At 42.3% G+C, this 20,153-nt stretch overlaps 1 protein-coding gene and 1 long non-coding RNA gene across 5 annotated transcripts in view; one reads left to right on the forward strand and one right to left on the reverse strand.

Annotated features, from left to right (window-relative positions):
• SOX5 (SRY-box transcription factor 5) overlaps positions 1-20,153 on the forward strand; it is a 918,192-nt gene that overhangs the window by 243,177 nt on the left and 654,862 nt on the right. The window lies entirely within an intron of this gene.
• LOC144583167 (uncharacterized) lies at positions 5,558-14,588 on the reverse strand. Its single transcript, XR_013536813.1, has 2 exons — positions 14,507-14,588; positions 5,558-5,635 (listed from the first exon to the last, which is right to left on the reverse strand). It is a non-coding gene; the product is annotated as an uncharacterized LOC144583167 (long non-coding RNA).

Below are 20,153 nucleotides of genomic sequence, written 5' to 3' on the forward strand. Positions count from 1 at the left end.
ATGCCTCTGCTCGCATCCTGCAAACCAATAACATTCAGTCAGTTACAGCTTTTCTTCCTCAAGTTGCATACCCCAAGGAAAGGGTTTAGAAATTAGAACATAGCTTTCTAGTCTGCATTCCAGAGACATTAGTTTACCTAGGAGGTTAAAGGTTGTGTATGTTTCTCCACTGTATGGGTTGCACTTACTGATACCTTTGCTTCACCATTTCATTAAGTCCAAGAAACAAGAGTGCATCCTGTAGACCAGGTGGACTGCTGTCATTAGTGCCATCAACATTCAGGCTGCCCTTTGCCATGTAAAGCTTGGCATTCTTTTTCCTGCTGGCAGTGCAGGCGCGACATTGTGTAGCAACATCAGGCCATTTTCTGGCATTTTGAATCATGGATACAGAAGCACAATATCCCACATCCATAAAGATTTTTTGTAAGAATTGAATAACAATAAAGTGACTTAATTTAAATACCTTTCCATTTTAATAAACAGCAATGTTGTGCATTTATTATAGAAAGAAGCTAATCAGTAGCAGCTACCATTCGGTTTAGAAAGAATGGACGCTTGCAATATTTTTCCTGTGCAGCAACATAGCAGATAGCATTAGAGAGAGAGAGAAAGATAGTAGCTTTCCATCTCATTTACTTAAGTTGCCCGTAGTGACTAATTAAAACTTTTGGGTCAAAATCCTATCTGGGGAAATTCAGAGTGGAAAAGGAACCATTTAATTGATCCCTTCCTCTGATGAAAGGGCCACCCTTTGCACACCTGTTAGCCAACTGCTTATGAAATTGGGCACTCAACCAGTCTTGTGAGCGCCGGCGTGAAATCAGTTTTCCCCGACAAGATTTGGGCTGTGTTAATTGATCTATGGAGGAAGATGACTGGGCACAATCTTCTTCTACATGAGCCCTAAGGCTAAGGCAAAATTCCTTCCCCCCATGTTCACGACCCTCTGTGCTGGTGGCAATCTCAGTGGATGGGCCATCGAGCCAAATTTGCTGGCAGTAGCCATGTGGCCTGTTGTTGTTTCTTTTTTAAACCCGACAATCCACTGGAGGGATAGGAGGAAACATTGCATTCACCTAATTTGAGTCAAAACGATGTTAGGTGATGACATCACACTTTTTTGAAGCCAATTAGAGTGAGGACCACACTTCCTGCTTTTCCTCCAGGGAACTGTCAAGTGGAATTAAAAGGAAAACGCTGACCAAGGGGTTTTAAGAGGAAGACCCCACTTCTGCCACCATGAACATGAAACAGGTGTCTGGGAAAGAGGGTTTACTGGGAAAACATTAAATAAAGTGAGGGGAGATGTCAACACCTCCCAAATTAATCCCCACTTGTCTCTAAAGAGTGGATTTAGCAGGCTTATTATATATAGATTTTTCACCAGAACTTTGAAGAGCAACTTGTTTTGGATAATAATTCTCCAGAAGGGAAAGATGGGAACTGTAGTCTGTAGAAAGTAGCTTTCCTTAGGTCTGCTTTCCATGCAGACACAGCCCTCTCAGATACAAAAAGAAGCCATAAATCTCATCTGGAAGCATTCAGAGAAGGATAGAATATTAGCCTCCTCTCTTCCCCATTTTCTAAAGAAGAAATTTGGAACAACTTTCGCCTTCACTGGACTATTACAGTTCCATTGGTAATAATCTCACTTTCCATTCAAATGACTAGTGAGCTAATTTTATATATAAGTTACACTATTTCCTTTGAAGTTAAGGTCAGGCTGTGCCTGTCCCTTTTCCCTCCGGCAAATCTTTGCCTGCTTAGAGGATGATCCTTCATATTTTTAATAACTTCTGATATATATATTTTTAAATGTCTATCCATTCAGCTTGAGAGATCCGCTTACTCTTTGGCCATAGGGGGAAAATCTTCTACAACTGCTTATTCTTTCTCCCACCCCATCCTCCAATCTGGGTATCCTCATTGTTAGAAATATCTTTCTTCCCCCCATCTGAAATCCGAGTAATGAAGTTTATAAGTTCCACATTTTGCTTTGTAAGTTTTTTTTCAGGCAGAGGACTGGGGTGAAAAATGTAATTTAAATGAATTTGGGGGGGGGGGTCAAAGCAGTACACAGGTAAACCAGCCTTTTTGATAGTGCTTCAGAGAGGATTTGTTTCAAACCAGGCAAAGACACGGAATTAAGCTAATGGACACTGAAATTAAAAACAAAGATCAAAATTCAATGCTTGGACATACTTATAACTGAAATGCAAAGCAGCCTATATTTTCAGGGCATTTCCTCTATTTAATGTATATCCCACCTTTCTCTCTTGCAGGACCCAGGGTGGCTTACAACAGATACCGTATTTTTCGCTCCATAAGACGCACCTTTCCATAAGACGCACCAATTTTTTAGGAGAAGAAAACAGGAAAATATAATCTGTTTTCTTCGCTCCATAAGACGCACAGACTTTCCACCCCCCTGTTTTGTGGGAAAAAAGTGCGTCTTATGGTGCGAAAAATACGGTATTTGCATAAACAGATCCAGTTGGAAAAAAAACAGAGGCTGAAATCCAATTGGTGTCTGCGTAAGGTTTACATCATTTAGCTACACCTTATTGTAGCAAATTGATGAAATGCCAGGACTTGATTGAGTGTATGACCAAGGGTGCAGCTGAGACAAGCCTTGGCACCTTATAAATTAGCCACAATTAGCTGGCACTGTTTTATTACATGAACACGGATAGAATTCTGAAAGGTAAATAAAATATTAAAACATTATTAAATAGATTGCGAGATTAAAACAAATACTAAACTAATACAGTTTAAACCCATTTAAAAACAACATTGAAACGTCATGTGGCATGAAAAGATTCTGGCCAAAATGTCCAACTGCTAGATTAATTAACAATAGCTTTGCTTGCTGGCAGAAGGACATTAAGAAAGAAACAGCCTTGCCTCCTTTGGATGGAAGATCCATAGCCTGGGAGCAGCCACCAAGAGGGCTCTTCTTGTTTTGAAGTTACGTGACATGTGTCTAACACTGGGTGGCCGTTCTATGCTCCTGGCCACAGAAAATTGATAACTGAAGTTTCCCTGGAATTCTGTGCTGTAGAGCAGTGGTCTCCAACCTTGGGCCTCCAGATGTTCTTGGACTTCAGCTCCCAGAAATCCTGGCCAGCAGAGGTGGTGGTGAAGGCTTCTGGGAGTTGAAGTCCAAGAATATCTGGAGGCCCAAGGTTGGGGACCACTGCTGTAGAGCTCTTCTGTGGATCTCCCCAAACTACAGATCCCAGGATTCCATAGGATGGAATCATTGCCATTAAAATGGATTCTCGCCACTGTAACTGGAATGCAGATGCATGCATCGTCCACCACAACACCCTAAGCATGCTGGTCTTGTTTGATTGCAGAAGCTAAACAGTGAAGCTTGTTTAATACTTGGCCAGAAGATCACCATGAAATACTGGGTGTGGAGGGCTGCAGCTGAGCAGTAGAGTACTATCGCAGATTCAGTCCCTAGCATCTCCAGATAGGGCTAGGAAAGGATCTTACCTTAAACCTCGGAGAATCACTGGCCATCAGAGTTGACAAGAGTGGGCTAGGTGGTTCCACGGTGTGGTTCAGTACAAGGCAGATTTCAAGGTCCTTATAATTATACCTCTCTTCCTTCCTAGCGTTGTCAGTGTGTAGTTATATTTCATGCCAGGCCACAGGGGCGGGAGAAGAGAGTGTTTTCCTACTGAACAAGAGTTGGCAGGATAATTCTCAAGTCATAAGGCTTAGCACAAACAGAAGATATTTCAGTACTTTTTTTAAAAAAAAAGAAAACATCTATTGTGAACACAATTATAAGCTTTCCTACTTAAATCTGACCCATCAGAAAGAAATGCTGCCACCAGTATCATTAACAAGGAAAAGTGTTGATAACACTAGTCAAATGCACAGCAGATTCCTGGCTCTTAAGTGTCTGGACTAGCTCCCAATATTAGAAAAGGGAGTTAAACTGCCATTGCGTCTCCTCTCCTCACATACGCCCTGCCATTAGCAGTCTGAAGGCAATTTTAATAAAATGCATAGCCCTGCCGAGTTGGCCTCGAAAGATAAATAAGCGTCACAGAAAAGAAGCTTTTGTTTAAAAGTAATTATTTAAACTATGTATTACAGGTAATTTCCCTCCACCAGTACAGCAAAATGCTATCAGAATTTCAATAATGGTTTTGTGTTGCTTATCTAGATAACATGATATTGTCATTTCGAGGAGCTTAAAATGCTTGTTTTATTTTCATTTCTGTCAAATGTAAGGCTAAAGAGGACCCGAATACACATTTAAACGCCATTTGGGTGTTAAATTCTGGTGAGGACTCTTCTGTTTCCTGATCTTTTTATGGTGATACAGTGAGGGTGGTTTCATAAATGTTAGAGTTGATGGATGAGGCCAGGGAAAGAAAGTGTTGGTTAAGGAGAATTATTTTAAATATTATTTTTCATGTTGTTCAAATATAACACCTTTCAACTTTGATAAAAAATACCATTAAAGAATTTTATTTTGTAGTAAAAGTCCAGTCATAAGGGAACTTTAAAGGGTGGTTTTATACACAGAGTGGCCAATGAAACAATGCTTTCTTTTGGTTGTGTCTCTGTCCATTAATTTTATCTGTCCCCAAGGCCAAAATTAATACTCTGAACTTTTGGGTTCTGTCCATATGCTGATTCCATGCTCCCCTCATACCACCCAGCCCCACAGCTCTGAATGTCATACTAGGGTCTAAATTACATATTACACTTCATAAAAGGGTGCTTACGTATGTTACCTAGTTTTATTTTGAAGGACATGTAGACAGGCCAGAACATTCTCTCATCCTAGACTGGGACTCACTCAGATTTCCCACCAAAAATGTCTCCTCGCCCATTTACTCTTTGCCCCCATAGGGGGGGGAAAGCACCATGAAAGAGGCGGCCGGTGGCTGAACTTTATCTTTCCTTTCTCTCTCTCACCGCATCTGTTTATTTCTTTCTTTCTGGCAGTTGGGATGAAGAGGAGCAGCCGGTAAAATAACCAGTGATCATCATCACCACTACCAGCATAAAACCCGCTCCTTTGGCAGCTCATTTACCAAAATCCTTTCGGGAAGGAAAAGTCTTAGTTTTGTCAGGCAGTGAGGGAGAACACTTAGCTTCTAGTGGTAGGGAGTTCCACAGCATAGAAGCAGCCCCAAAAAGGATCTTCTCTTGTTTCCGTGCTAAACATGCCTATGAGGGTGGCAGGACCGAAAAACGAGTCACATCTAAAGATCTTAACACTCATGGAGGCTCAAGATCAAGATACAATTCTGGCGATCACTTTAAAGCTTGGGTGTTAATGGCTCTGAATGTATAAATATGTATCCATGACTGCTGATTGACAACCTCATGTAACTAAACCTATTAAAAGTGGCAAATAAGTTCAATCCCTCCTCCACCCCTAGTGTACCCCCTAATTTTTCCCCATATAAGCAAATTATACAAAGGGAACTTAAATGCTGAACACAGGGGAAAACTTGGTATAGGAACAAATTTCACTGCTGGTTCTTCAATTGATATAGCTCCTGTTCAATCTCTCTCTCTCTCTCTCTCTCTCTCTCTCTCTCTCTCTCTCTCTCTCTCTCTCTCACACACACACACACACACACACACACACACACACCTCATCATAACGATGGCCATTTTGCCAATAAAGAATGATATGCTCACCAGCTCAGTTATTTTTTTGCGTACTGATGGAGGAGAACTTTGCTTGCAGCTTCCAACATGTGACTTATTTTACATAATTTTTATTGTTCCTCTAACAAGGCCAATGAATACAAATGTGACGTCTCCTTTTTATGGCAACGACGCTGAACACTCAATTACGTATCACATCTATACCCCGCTTAGAAACCTCTTTGCCACTAATAACCGTGCGGCCCCTGTGGGACAACTTGCCAATACGCGTTGCATTAAATTTAATACAATCTTGCAGCCTGCGTTACAGTTTACACTGTTACTTAAATTTAATTTGTAATAGAGTGATTCATGGTCACAACAATGCGGTGGAGGAATACCGATGGCAAGTTTAGCCCAGTTTTGTTTTTTTTAAACCGAGCATTGCTTCGAGAGGATAAATAAAGAGTCGCGTGTGTGACAAACGCCCTCGGAGTAATGCAGGACAAGAGAGAAGTGTGACCTGGAACAGACAACGTGAAAAGGGTTATGTTTATCATTTTTCTCAAAGGTCATGTTTTCCATCTCTGCTACAGTCCACATTAGCTTCAAGCACATGTTTTGATGGCGGATCAGCTCCTGGCATTTCAGGGAGGGGGGGAAGGGCGGTTCTTATTTGCAACCCTGAATCTGTTTAGCTGCATGAGGCCGTCAATCAGCCATTGTGTCTGTTAAGTGGCCAATTTCTCTCCGACCTCCAACCCTCCTGGTATCCCCATCGAGGGCAGCTGAAAGGTCATGATTAAAACAGTGATTCGCCTTCGGTTTCACCCAACGGTTAGTCACTGTTTTATGCCAAGCTGTCAAAACTCTCCCTAATTTTTTTAGGTTGTGGGGAAAAGAGAAGAAAATTATAAGTTCTCGAGAGTTGGGGGAGGAAGAAAAGAGGGGGAAATTTTTTTGGCCATGTTCCAAATGGTAGGGTTGAAATTTATTTTAATTATTGTACTTGTCTCAGTTCATAGTGGGGGTGAAAAAGAAAGAAGGGGGATAATAAATTGGAACTGTATTATGAAGCTAAGGATTAAACAATTAATGGTGAGACCCTGTATCCTATTAATACATTTGGACTAATTATTCCAACCATTTGCTTTTTTAAGGCAGTGACTAGAACTTCCGGTTTTCCAGTGGAACATGAAGTATTGATTTTCTGATATCCGGAGGGTACGAAATGTAGAGGGAGAGAGGCCCCAATCCTAGCCCCTGAATTGGGCGTAGAAGCCTTTTTCAGCAAATATCCAGGCCTCAAGTCCAATTTAGTTTTTTCCTTCCTCCAGGGAGTTCAAGTCAGTATAGCCTCTTCTTCTCTGCTCACATTTTATCCCTGTGCTATCCCTGAGAGCCCGGAAGGAATAAAAAAACAATGATGGGTAATATTTTAACTGGATCACTAAAATTAAAAAATGAAGATAAGCCTCGGGTACAGTAGACTCTACCTCAGGTTGAAAGATTGCAAAGATTGCAAGAACAAACAGACATTGAAGTTTCAAGATCTGTACAGTTAAAAGCTCCAAGATGGCACCTGCAAGGTTGGCCGATACAAGCCAGAGGTGTGATGGTATTACATCTCTGGATATACAGTCAATGGCGTTTCTTCATTTCCCCAAACAAAATAAAACCAGAGTCAATTGCGCTGTAGTGGACAAAGCAGACAGAAGGTTGAACTGGGGCTTGAAAGACCTGGATTCAAATCACTGTTCAACCATGGAAAATCAGTGGGGGAGGGGGGCTACAAGAAGCAGAACTATCTCAAACTGTGAAGACGGACCCCAGAGTGTATGAGAGAAAGAAGGGGTATGGCTATGACTGGGTTGGAAACAAAGCTCATTAGCCATGGCGACCCTAGCTTTCCTGCAGCCAGAGGCAGAAGAAGATATATCCTCTCCCTCTTATGGCTGCTTATCTTCCCGCTTCTGTTCTTCGTGGATCCTATCTTGTTTACTCTTAAGGAGCCAGACAGAGGGCAGGTGGCATGAAGGGGAAGCAGAAGCAGGTGGGACAACAAGGAGGGGGCCTCAGCAATGGAGTGGCTAGTATAGTTTTTGATAAAGCCCACAGGCCCAAGAATCGGGCTCAGAGAAGTCCTGCTTCAGATAGCATATCCTGGAAGATCACCTAGGGGAGACCTTCAGAATAAAGCATCTAGGCCAGTGGTTCTTAACCTTTTTGAAAGAAACGCCCCCTTGAGTCATTGAGGAAGTTATCATCGCCCCCCTCCTTGAGGTGATGATATCTTACCTACCTACCTACCTACCTACTTACCTACCTACCTAGTCTCCCTCCCCACCCGGGTGCGAGGCAGCGTTTCACGGGGCGAGGATGAGGACCAAAGAGACCCTTTCCTTCTAACCGATCCACACTCAGTGCTCACCTAAAGGAGAAAGGTGAGACGTGGCAGGTAGAAAGAGCTGGATCATCTGGCGGCGGCAGCAGCACCGGATCTACTGCCAGCACTGCGGCTGCAGTCGCCTTCACAGGTTTGGCTCACTCCAGCGCCCCCCTACCGCCCCCTTCTGTTCTTTCGCCCCCACACCGCCCCTTTTCGTTCTACCGCCCCCCTGGAAAATGAAATCGCCCCCTGGGGGGCATTATTGCCCACGTTAAGAACCACTGATCTAGGCCATGCTAAGCGCTAGCAAGCCACATTTCTTGGCTGCAGCATTGCTAAAGGCAGTGTGGCAGAGCAATTACAGTTTTGGACCCAGGAGACCTCAGTTCGAATCTGCACATGACTGTTGAATGACCTTGGGCCAGTCCCTGGCCTGCTCCACAGGGTCATGTTGAGCCTAAAGTGGGGAGAAATAACGCCATGTCTGCTGTTCTGAGCTTACTGGAGGAAAGATGGGGTAGCCTGAGACCTCCAGAGCTGGAGGGGACCCTATGGACCATCGAGTCCAGCCCGTGTCAAAGGAGGCACGGTGCAGGATTGAACTTCCAACCTCTGAGCTATCCAGAAATTGTTGCTGGTTCCTGACTGAGCTGTTCCCCACAGCGGGGCAGCAGGCAGAGGAGCTCTCCAAAGTAGTAAAGGTGGCTCTTCTAGGAATGTGGAAGCATGCATTTTGCCAGAATACTTACTTGACCACCTGAAGTAGTGCCTAACTCAGCCTCCTGGGCAGAGCTTGGAACAGTTATTTTTGGCGGGAGATGACGACAGTTGCTTTTTTGCACGACAATGGAATGGAGGGATCTGGAAGAGAACGTGACTGTCTGGCTGCAGTTCAGAACCAGCGTGCTCAGCAATGCAACATTGTATTGCAATTCCATCCTGGTTTGGCAATATACATATATATTCATGAATGCATCATTCAAATCACTCGTGAAGAGAAAGAGAAACCCTTCAGCTCTAGGCCTGGGAGTGCTTCTGAGTTCTTCGATCTTTCTCATAATTCTCTGAAAGCAAGCTAATATACTGTACGTTCCTATTGACTTGCACTAGCATGTGCTTTAAGCATTTATTTATAGTCTACCATCAGCAGATTAAAAATCAATTAAGATCCACAGAAACAGCCCAACTTACGTATTGCTTTTTCTCTCCCCTGCCCCCAGTAAAGATTTTATCTCCCCTCCCTACTAAAAGATTTTACATTAAATCTTTCTGCTAAGCATTATTGAGGATAATGAGCCAAATGCACTCAAACTCTATGTGTCTTTAATGCTATGGAAGCCCATTAGTGAATTGAATAAGGTTGCTTTCCTAAGTGAAGTTCTTATAGGGGGTAGAAGTATATATATCTGAACTGGTACAATATGCTGGGCCATTCATTTCCAGGAATTTCATACATGGGTTTCCCAAACGTTGGCTTTTTTTTTACCTGCACATTCCAATTATCCAGCCCTCTTTTATTATAACATTGTTGCAATATATTTTTAGATGGGTTCAGAAGGGGTCAGCATAAACATGTAAACAACAGATTTATTTTAGTGGACATTTGCAAAACTGCATATTTAGTGGTATTCCTTCGAATATAAACTGAGGAGGGTGCAGCCAATCAAGAATTCTGTTGTCCTCATGACCCGCCTCTCGGCTCCTTATATATCTGTGATAGACCCCTTGGAAAACAGAATGCTAAATTAGATGAACTTTGGAGCTGATCCACCTGGGTCCTTCTCAAATATCTTCTTTGTTGAATAATCACATATTTTGAGCCAGTTTGCATGTGTGGGCATGTGTGCATGCATGCATGCGCGAGTTAGTTTTTCCATTGATTGTGTGCTGGATCTTACAAGGCTATCCCTTCAGGTCTATAAAAAATACCAGACTAGCCAATCCTGGTTAAATTATTATTATTATTTTTTGGTCATTACTCATGGTGTCGTCTTTCCATAGGCCACATGATGGTGCTATAAATAATGAATACCTTACTATAGGATCCCTGACTGGTTGGAATCTTACAGAGAGCAAGAATTAATTGGGTGGTGGTTTTGCATCAGCATGATTTGGGTTGCACACAAGCTTCATAGATTCCCACAGTATGCAGAGCCAGAGAATTGGCTAGAACCGATGCTTGCCTGTCTCCCATCTCACCCAAACATGTCCTTTTATCCATAAACCTTGCAATCCTTTCTTACCCACTAAGTCCTTCTTTGCGGCTCCTTCTTATCCATGCCTTGGTGCAAAGTCAACAAATATTCCATAGTGGTTGTAAAATAAAATATGCAAAACGAGCGGATATGCACATAAATTGCGTTGATTTGCATAATTGCCATCAAATATTTAACTGATCTTGGGAAACATGAAAGCTTGAAATTATAAGAAAGCTGGGATTATCTGCATCCTAACAAGACTTTGCAGGAAGATAAAAAAAGAGAGACCCTGGTGGGGGAGGAAAGGGAGGGACATGTGCTGTAGCTTTGCCACCTCTGTTTAAGTCCCCAAGGTGTTCATAAAGGAAGAAGCAGCAGCATGATTAAGGAACGTTGATCACTGATTGGATATGTTTAAGTTTGCTGAGATTGCTGATTTGGATATGAGTTACTGTAGCATGGTGAGCAAGCGAGAGAGAGAGTTGTGACTCAAGAGTTAGAGTCAATGCTATAGACTTTGTTTAAGAAAAACAAGCAGTTTTGCAATTCAGGGAAAACCTTGGATGACTTGGTCATCAGGAGAGGGGAAGAGGGCTAAGTATATTAGTCTGCAGGAGCAAAAAATAACAGTGTCTTGTAATGCCTTAAAGATTAATTAATTAATTAATTAATTAATTAATTAATTAATTAATTAATTGATGATGATGATGATGATGATGATGATGATAATAATAATAATAATAATTACTATTATTATTATTATTATTATTATTATTATTATTATTATTATTATTATTATTATTATCATTATTATTATTATTATAGAACTGCAAAGCTGGAAAATACCTTATAGATTATCAAGTCCAGATCCTGTCAAGGAGGCACAGTAAGGAATCAAACTCTCAACCCTTTGGCTCCACAGGCAGATACCTAAACCAATAAATTATTCAGCACTTCATTAAATTACCAAAGGTTTTTGTGGACCGGATATGCATCCGATGTTTAGACATGCTGGCTGGAGAACCCTGAAAGTAGTACCCCAAAAATGTAACTTTTGCAAGCTCTGAGATGGCCTTAGGCAAGCCATTCTCTTATCCTCAAGCTCTCACCCCATTACTGTTTGGAAATGACTCGGGCTAGTCTGCAGCGCAGTTGTTGCCCAGTGATGTGTTGCACTGAAGGAGAACTTCTGTCCACCGTAAGTCCATGCAGTACTCAGCCACAATTGAAGCGGTGTAGCTTCACTTCAGTGCAAGTGCCGAGCTGGTCTTTGATAGTGGTACCTCAGTACCGGCTATGGGTATCCCAGGGTTTACAGGGTATGAGAAACAAACAACAGGATCTTGCAGAACCTTAGGAAATAAAAAAAAACCTATTTGTTGTAAACTTTCAAGGACAGCAATGCCATGCATGTGGTGAAGTGGGCTGCAGTCCATGATTTGCTTTGGATATGTAATGCTGATTCATTGTTGGCTTGGGTCCAGGTTATCCGAAGTATTGTATCACCCCATACAAGCCTTCTCAGCGTTTAAGATCTTCTGGGGAGGCCTTGAGGATTGGAAAAGATCAGTCTACATCCCAATCCCAAAGAAAGGCAGTGCCAAAGAATGCTCCAACTACCGTACAATTGCACTCATTTCACACGCTAGCAAGGTTATGCTCTAAATCCTCCAAGGTAGGCTTCAGCAGTATGTGGACCAAGAACTCCCAGAAGTGCAAGCTAGATTCCGAAGAGGCAGAGGAACTAGAGACCAAATTGCTAACTTGCGCTAGATTATGGAGAAAGCCAGAGAGTTCCAGAAAAATATCTACTTCTGCTTCATTGACTACACAAAAGCCTTTGACTGTGTCGACCACAGCAAACTATGGCAATTTCTTAAAGAAATGGGAGTGCCTGACCACCTTATCTGTCTTTTGAGAAACCTATATGTGGGACAGGAAGCAATGGTTAGAACTGGATATGGAACAAATGATTGGTTCAAAATTGGGAAAGGAGTATGACAAGGCTGTATATTGTCCCCCAGCTTATTTAACTTATATGCAGAATACATCATACGGAAGGCTGGACTGGAGGAATCCCAAACCGGAATTAAGATTGCCGGAAGAAATATCAACAACCTCCGATACGCAGATGATACCAGTCTGATGGCAGAAAGTGAGGAGGAATTAAAGAACCTTGTAATGAGAGTGAAAGAGGAGAGTGCAAAAAATGGTCTGAAACTCAACATCAAAAAAACTAAGATCATGGCCACTGAACCCATCACCTCCTGGGAAATAGAAGGGGAAGATATGGAGGCAGTGTCAGATTTTATTTTCCTGGGCTCCATGATCACTGCAGATGGAGACAGCAGCCATGAAATTAAAAGACGCCTGCTTCTTGGGAGGAAAGCGATGACAAATCTTGACAGCATCTTAAAAAGGAGAGACATCACTTTGCCAACAAAAGTCCGAATAGTCAAAGCTATGTTTTTTCCTGTAGTGATGTATGGAAGTGAGAGCTGGACCATAAAGAAAGCTGACCGCCGAAGAATTGATGCCTTTGAATTGTGATGCTGGAGGAGGCTCTTGAGAGTCCCCTGGATTGCAAGGAGAACAAACCTGTCAATTCTAAAGGAAATCAACCCTGAGTGCTCACTGGAAGGACAGATCCTGAAGCTGAGGCTCCAGTACTTTGGCCATCTCATGAGAAGAGAAGACTCCTTGGAAAAAACCTTGATGTTTGGAAAGTGTGATGGCAAGAGGAGAAGGGGACGACCGAGGATGAGATGGCTGGACAGTGTCTGCGAAGCAACCAACATGAATTTGACACAACTCCGGGAGGCAGTGGAAGACAGGAGGGCCTGCCGTGCTCTGGTCCATGGGGTCACGAAGAGTCGAACACGACTAAACGACTAAACAAGGACGACGGGGAGGCCCTTTTCTCAGTTGTCTCGGTGAGGACATGAGATAAGGCCTTCCACGCTTCAGAATACATTGCCTTGAGAAGCCAGCTTGGCCCCATTCCTCTTGTCCTTCCATCATCACACAAAGACCTTCATCTTCAGGTAGGCCTTTAAGTGATAAATTTTCTTAGGGGTGCTGGTTGTTAACTTGCCATTTTTAAAAGGCTTTTGAATTGTTTTTATACTGCTTCTACATGTTTAGAAAAATACCTAGCTAGGATCATTGTACCCAATCTCTTGTGAACCATGGCAACTGCCCTCTGGATATATGATTTAGAAAGTAGTGCTCATCACATTATCTTCTTGATACCCTCACATAGGAACTTCTTGGGAAGAGATGCGTCTTTGTTCATTTCCGTTGGCACTTTTAATTTTGGTAATTCAAATTCATAGGACTGTACATCTGTCTCTGTTAATATTCAAGATAAATCATGATTATGGAGCAACCAACTGGTAAAATGAAGGGGTTGAAAGTTTCCATTTTCCTTTCTTTTGGCTACAGCCACCTAAAGAAATCATCATTTGGGCAACTAATATGCCTAAGTATCCTCCGAAAGGACCAGTGATATATTGCAGCTGTTCAAACGTCTCTACAAATCATTATGCTTTACAGCTTTGATCCTGAAATATGTGAAATGATGCCTGATTTATGCTCCTGATCCTTCTTTTAGATAGTTAAGTGTTCTCGCTTAATGTTATTAAATAAGTTCAAAGCTTCAAATAGGCCATCCCAGTCCGAGACCATTTGAAAAATGGTCTTCCCAGCAAGCCCTGCCTGGCGTATGTGTTTTAGCCAAGTCTGACTACTTTGTCTTGAGAATTGCTGGCAATTTTTCATGCCCTTTTCTTTGTAGGGTTTTCTTGGCGCCTTGATGTGCTTTCACTTTAAAGTTGTCCTTTTTTACAGATAATCTTTAGGAGAGATTTTGCAGATCTGTAATATTTTAAAAGTGTAGACGGGAGGAGATTGATACAAGAAAGAGTATCAGATGCGTCTTGTTAACACATTGGGCGGCCATACCCGAATCTAAACTGAGGAATTTTTTTTTTCAAATCTGGCCTCCCGCTGTGTACACTGTAAGAGATATTCTGAGCAGCTCCATTCCTGGGTCCGTGACTCTCGGTGCATTTTTGGATGTCCATTAAAATAAAATAAAATAAAATAAAAGCAACATTGCCAAAAATTATGCTGAAAATGCAAATAGCCATTTCCTGGTGACTGTGAAGAGGAAACTACAGAGCATCGTAGTTTTGTGACCTATTCACTCGAAGTTCACACAAGCATCATTCCTCTGCAATCTCTCTCTCTCTCACACACACACACACACACACACACACACACACACACACACACACACACACACACACACACACACACACACACACACACACACACACACACACACACACACACACACACACACTCAATCCTAATAGGGTAATAAGGTCGCAGTATTGTTTAGTAAACTAAACTGAAAGAATGAAGGAATGGAAGAATATTCCAGAGAGCAAAAAAAAAGGATTTCTAAATATCAACACCAATTTTCTCTTTGCCTTCAGCTTCACAAAACTGCTAGTTGAGCTGTTGCGGATACACACACTACGTGTATGACCTCAATCTTTTTTTTCACCTGCATCCAAATACAGTCTACATCTCTGGTTTGGGACCAGGGGCTGACTTTCCTGGAACACCAAGGGAGAGGAACCTCTTATCACCTGAATGCCAAAGTCAATTTTACAAAAGTTCTTGAATGCTCCATCTCAGTGGTGCTTTTGGCTAAAGGTGAACGGTTGGGTGATAAAGAGGCCAACATGTTTTAAGCTGTAGTCTTGAAGGCTTTCACGGCTGAGATCTGATTGTTATTGTGGATTTTTTGGGTTCCTTGGCCGTGTTCTGAAGGTTGTTCTTCCTGACGTTTCGCCAGTCTCTGTGGCCGGCATCTTCAGAGGACTGGAGTAGGAACTCTGTCCATGCTCAAGGACTCTTGAGTAGCAGGTCCTGAGGTTCTCCTAGAACCACTGACGTGATTCAAAATATTGAGATGTGAAAGCAAAAATGAAGCATCTAAAATGCTAATAGCATATTGTGCCATGATGGCAAAATCTATGTTAAATATGATTTGTTTGCCTTCCTTTTATAACAGGGTAGGCATAATGCTGATACCCCGTGTGGTGTAATGCATCAAGTGACAGACTAGGACACATAAGGCCTGGGTTCAAATACCAACTCCCATGGAAACTGGGGAGGTGGAATAAAACCACCCCTTTGATATCCTCTCAGGGTTGTTATAAGTTCTTTCTGACTTGATGGCATGTAACAACAACTGGCATAACCCATCTCTAGGTGTATAATGAGACCATTGGTGGCAAAAATTACCTATACTACCTATTTTTAAATATTGCATATCAGTCTGAATCCACTAGAGTTGATCCACTGAAAAGTCTGGTTCATGTTGTTTGTGCAAGCTTCCTTCATGTCTCCAAAAGTTGCTCACATTCTCTTCTCTTGTCTACAGCTGCATAAAATACCTTGCTGAGTGAAAAGGATGACTATGGTTTTTCATCTTGACATATGATGACAAGGTTAAGGGATAATTTTACTCCCTGTTTCCTATACCTAAGTCTAAAGGTCACAGTGAGTTTCCTGGCTGCAGGGACTTCCCATACACTGTTGGCAAATGAAGCTTACACAGCCTGCCTTGGTGAGAAAAATTGAGTCCCAACGACAACAGTGGCTGTTATATGTATGTCCGTGGAAATGTGTGGAACTCTTTCGCTGACATCCGAAGTCATTCTCCTGTTCTTCGAAAGCTTTATGGCAGATCTGACTTCAATCCCTTGCTCCCCATACAGCTCTTTTAAACCCACAATTTAAACTATAAAATATAGCACTGTAAAATACTATAAAATATAGCTATAAAGTAGAGCAGCAATGTTACCAAACCCAGTATGTGAGAACTGCAGTTAGACTATTTGCTCTTGTTTTTCAATAATTTCTACAGCAAGCACTGTTACTTTCACTCACTCACTCTCTCACACACACACACACGCATGCACGCACGCACGCACGCACAGACACAGACACAGACACAGACACACACACACACACACACACACACACACACACACACACATGCTCCACCATGTTCCATCGTTGACTGCCCAGCTGAGCAACTGGTTTAGCATTGGAGGGACTTCTCTTGGGGAAAACTGAAGATGTTAAGATGACAGATTCTGTTGCTCCCCTACTTTCATGTGAAGACAGCCTTGAAGATGTAGCTAAAGGAAACACTAAGGGGAATGAAAGTTTGTCTTAAAAGTTTCCGAAAAGACATATTTTAAAGCGGAGAAGGGAGAACAACCTCCAAGGATGCAGTTCATAGAACCGAGCATGAAATTTATAAATGTAATTTTCAGGGTGAGTTTTTTTTAAAACACACACACACACACCACACCACACAGTATTCTTTATAAAGTTTTATGACGGTTACAGCTGATTGCTAGCTAATTTAGTGGAAATAATCTGATACCTCAGCATTTATATTATGTTCTGTTATCTTAATAATAATCTTAGAATAGCAGAGCTGGGATGGATCCTATGGATCATCAAATCCAGTCTCTATCAAGGAGGCCCAGTGGGGAATCAGACTCCCAACCTTTGGCTCCATAGCCAGATAACTAAACCATTGGGTTATCCAGCAGTTCATAGCTTACAGCAGTTCTGTGAAGAATTACACAGGAATGATAAGTAATTTCACAGTGTGACGTTGTCTAAACAGATGTGGGATTTACTCTCAGTGGTGTACGTAGGATTGAGAGACAGAGGTGGGCGGGATGTGGAGCTTTATGAATTCTAGACCTGTTGGTGTCCTCACTTTTCCACATTTGTGTTTAGTCCATTATTGCTTCCAATGAGCTTGGGTTTCCCCCTAGTATCGTTTAACATGGGGAGGGGGGAATACTCCATGTCAGTGTGAGAGGAGAAATGGCTCCTTGTTTCACTCTCAACTAGAGTCAAGGAGACTTGTGGAGCTTCCCAGTTTAATTGTCAAGCTGGCTCGTTAAGTTGGGATAGTCTAAATGAACAACAATGAGAATGGTAGCGAGTATTCACATCTCTTCTCACATCACAGAAGGAACTACGGTGAGACCACAGTTGTATTACAATGTTTATGTGAATAGGCAGAGTGTTTGCCCCATGGGACCTGTCCTATACACTCTTAGGTTAATCTGCTGTCCTTGGGCATATTACTGTCCCATTGCTGGGCCAATCTAGGAGGCTCCTGTAAGCGAAATAGCAGACGGCAACATCTCGTCTTTCGCTTCAGGCAGTTCTCTGGACTCCTCCTAAATTCTCCTCTTTGGCACTAAGAATATATTGCTAATTTGGCTGGTCCAGATTGGCTTTTCCTGCCTGCCTGTTTCGCACTGCTTGCTAGTAAACTGCAAAATTTCTCCCTCTCTCTCCCTTCCTCTCTCTCTCTCTCTCTCACAGACACACACACACACACACACACACACACAGAGAGAGAGAGAGAGAGAGAGAGAGAGAGAGAGAGAGAGGTACAAATGTCTGTTTTAAAGGCAAGGCGTTTGACCCCCTTTTAGCAAAGTAACCTGATGATGAGAAAGAGGGTAGAGAGGAGAGACAGGGAGGGTGTGAAAGCAAGAGGCATTATGCTTAGCCAGTCTCCGAGCCCTAGCATCAATCTAGCTAGTTAAGTGACTGAAGGGGAGAAGCGTTGGCTGTGAAGGAAGCCGGCCCCTGATTTGTTCAGGGTCAACAGCGATGGTATGAAGCCATCTTGTTCATGGACACCTCTTTCATGTTATCAGCGTGTCAGTTCACTGGCTTCATAAGATTTATAGCCTGAAGCTTGTGTGTGTGAGAGAGTGAAGTGGCGTTGGGGCCAGTTGAGTGCGTATTATATGGGCGGGGGGGGTGGGGGTACAGAGGCCTCAGCATAATATGGATAGGATTAAATCTGGCTTTACTTAGCCTCTTTTTGAGGGGGAAAAATAATTGTCATTGTTGTGGGATGAACATGAAAAATAAATGAACAAAACATTGAAAGAAAACAGAAATTATCAACCAAAGATTCTGATGCTGACTGCTCAACAGATATCTATTCACTCCATTTAAGTTAGCATGACAGCTTGGTAGTAACTCATTACAAATAACAGTTACTTGTCATGAATTCCTTCTTGCAACGATTTGGGGCATAACTAAGCCACATTGTGATTGTGATGTGGCATAGGATAATCACTCCTTTTGTGATATAACTTACATTGTCATAATTATTTAGTTATAGTTACTTTTACCACTGTAGTGTGACATGCCCACACTGCATACCTGCATTTTGTACCACAGGCCAGAGGATGGAAGCATTTGTGTTTTAAAAATAAATACATGTAAATATTTTGATACTAGGGAAAGTCACCACACGCTATATATTCCCTTGCAGCTGCGAGACCTGCAACTTCACATCAGTGCCGGGAATGATGAAAGACTAGCTAGGATTTATGTTCTAGAATTTTCTTTTCTCTTTGTTATCTAGCTTAATTAGCTCACTACACTACTAGGATTGACTGCATATATAACTGTCAATGAATGCTTGTATTCTTAAATGGGCTTTGATTGGCTGGGTCAGTAGGCTGCGATCTAGCTTTTCTATACTCATCTCAGCTTCTTTCTTTTATCTAAATCCAATTGCTTGCTGGCCTTTCTGAAATTGTTCTATGTTGTTGTTATTATGTGCCATCAAGTCAACTCCGACTTATGGCACGCTATGACCAGAGTGGAGACTCAAGTCGCGGGACTCGCTGTCAAATTGGACTTAAGTCACACGGATGACTTGACTTGAACTCAACTCTTTCTCTTTTTTTCAACAGTTTGGACTTGACTTGTGATTCAGAACCCACCTAGCCCTCCCCTTTTTTTGGGGGGGGGAAGAGCTTGTTTTAAACAGGGACTCAGATTTGGTGCTTGGTACTTCATACCAAAGACTCAGATTCAAACTTGGGATCCGACCCAAAGACTTGCCAACATCCTGCCGTATGAATGAGTGACCTCCAGAATGTCCTGTCCTCCACAGCCTTGATCAGCTCTTGCAAATTCAAACCTGTAGGTTCATCTAGGGAGTCAACCCATCTCAAAAATTTTCTTCCTCGTTTCCTGCTATCTTCAGCCTTTACCAGCATGATGGTCTTTTCCAGAGAATCCTGCCTTCTCATGATGCCCTAAGTTCAACTTTTTTGCCTACATAAATAGTTCAGACTTGATTTGATCTAGAGATGGGCACAAACTACCAATTTAGGGATTCACTTCCAAGCCCTGCCTTCACCAGTGGATGCTCACTCAGAGGCAGCACCTGGAGGAGGGAATCTGGAGTGCTGCCTCTGAGTGAGTGCCCATTGGGGGGGTTGGTTTTTGTTTGTTTGTTTTGAACTGCAGAACATCTGTTGGGCCAGTAAAATAATCAGGACAGTTCAGGCCGATTGCTAGTCCTATCCTTAACAGCCCTGCACAGGAAATCTCAGGCTTTCTTTATTGATTTAATCCCTTTCACCATTGAGGGAAATATTATGAGCTGGTGACCTCCTGCTGAATTTGCTACTGTCTCTGTATTGAAGGCGGCTGATAGATTAGAGACAGAGACAGAGAGAGAGAAAGAGACAGAGAGACAGACAGACAGACTGACTGACTGACTTCAGGGCCACCATACAAGGAATATCTGATGAGGATCAGGTATTGATTTGAAAGCATGCGATATATGCACCTTGCTGAAAGTAAGCAAGTCTGCTTCTAGTTGATGCTCTGGATGGTGGTCCATCTTGGCCCACAATATAGGAGAGCGTGTTTGAGAATGCCATGGCCTCGCAATAGCAAAGTTTGAGTCTGGAAGTACTTTCACTGTTGGCTTTAGGCTACATTCAAAAAGCTGTCTTGTTTGCTGAAATGGCTGGTAGGCCTTAATTTCTCTTGTCTCCATT

This window comes from Pogona vitticeps, chromosome 5, assembly GCF_051106095.1.
Source record: "Pogona vitticeps strain Pit_001003342236 chromosome 5, PviZW2.1, whole genome shotgun sequence".
Classification (NCBI taxonomy): Eukaryota; Metazoa; Chordata; class Lepidosauria; order Squamata; family Agamidae; genus Pogona; species Pogona vitticeps.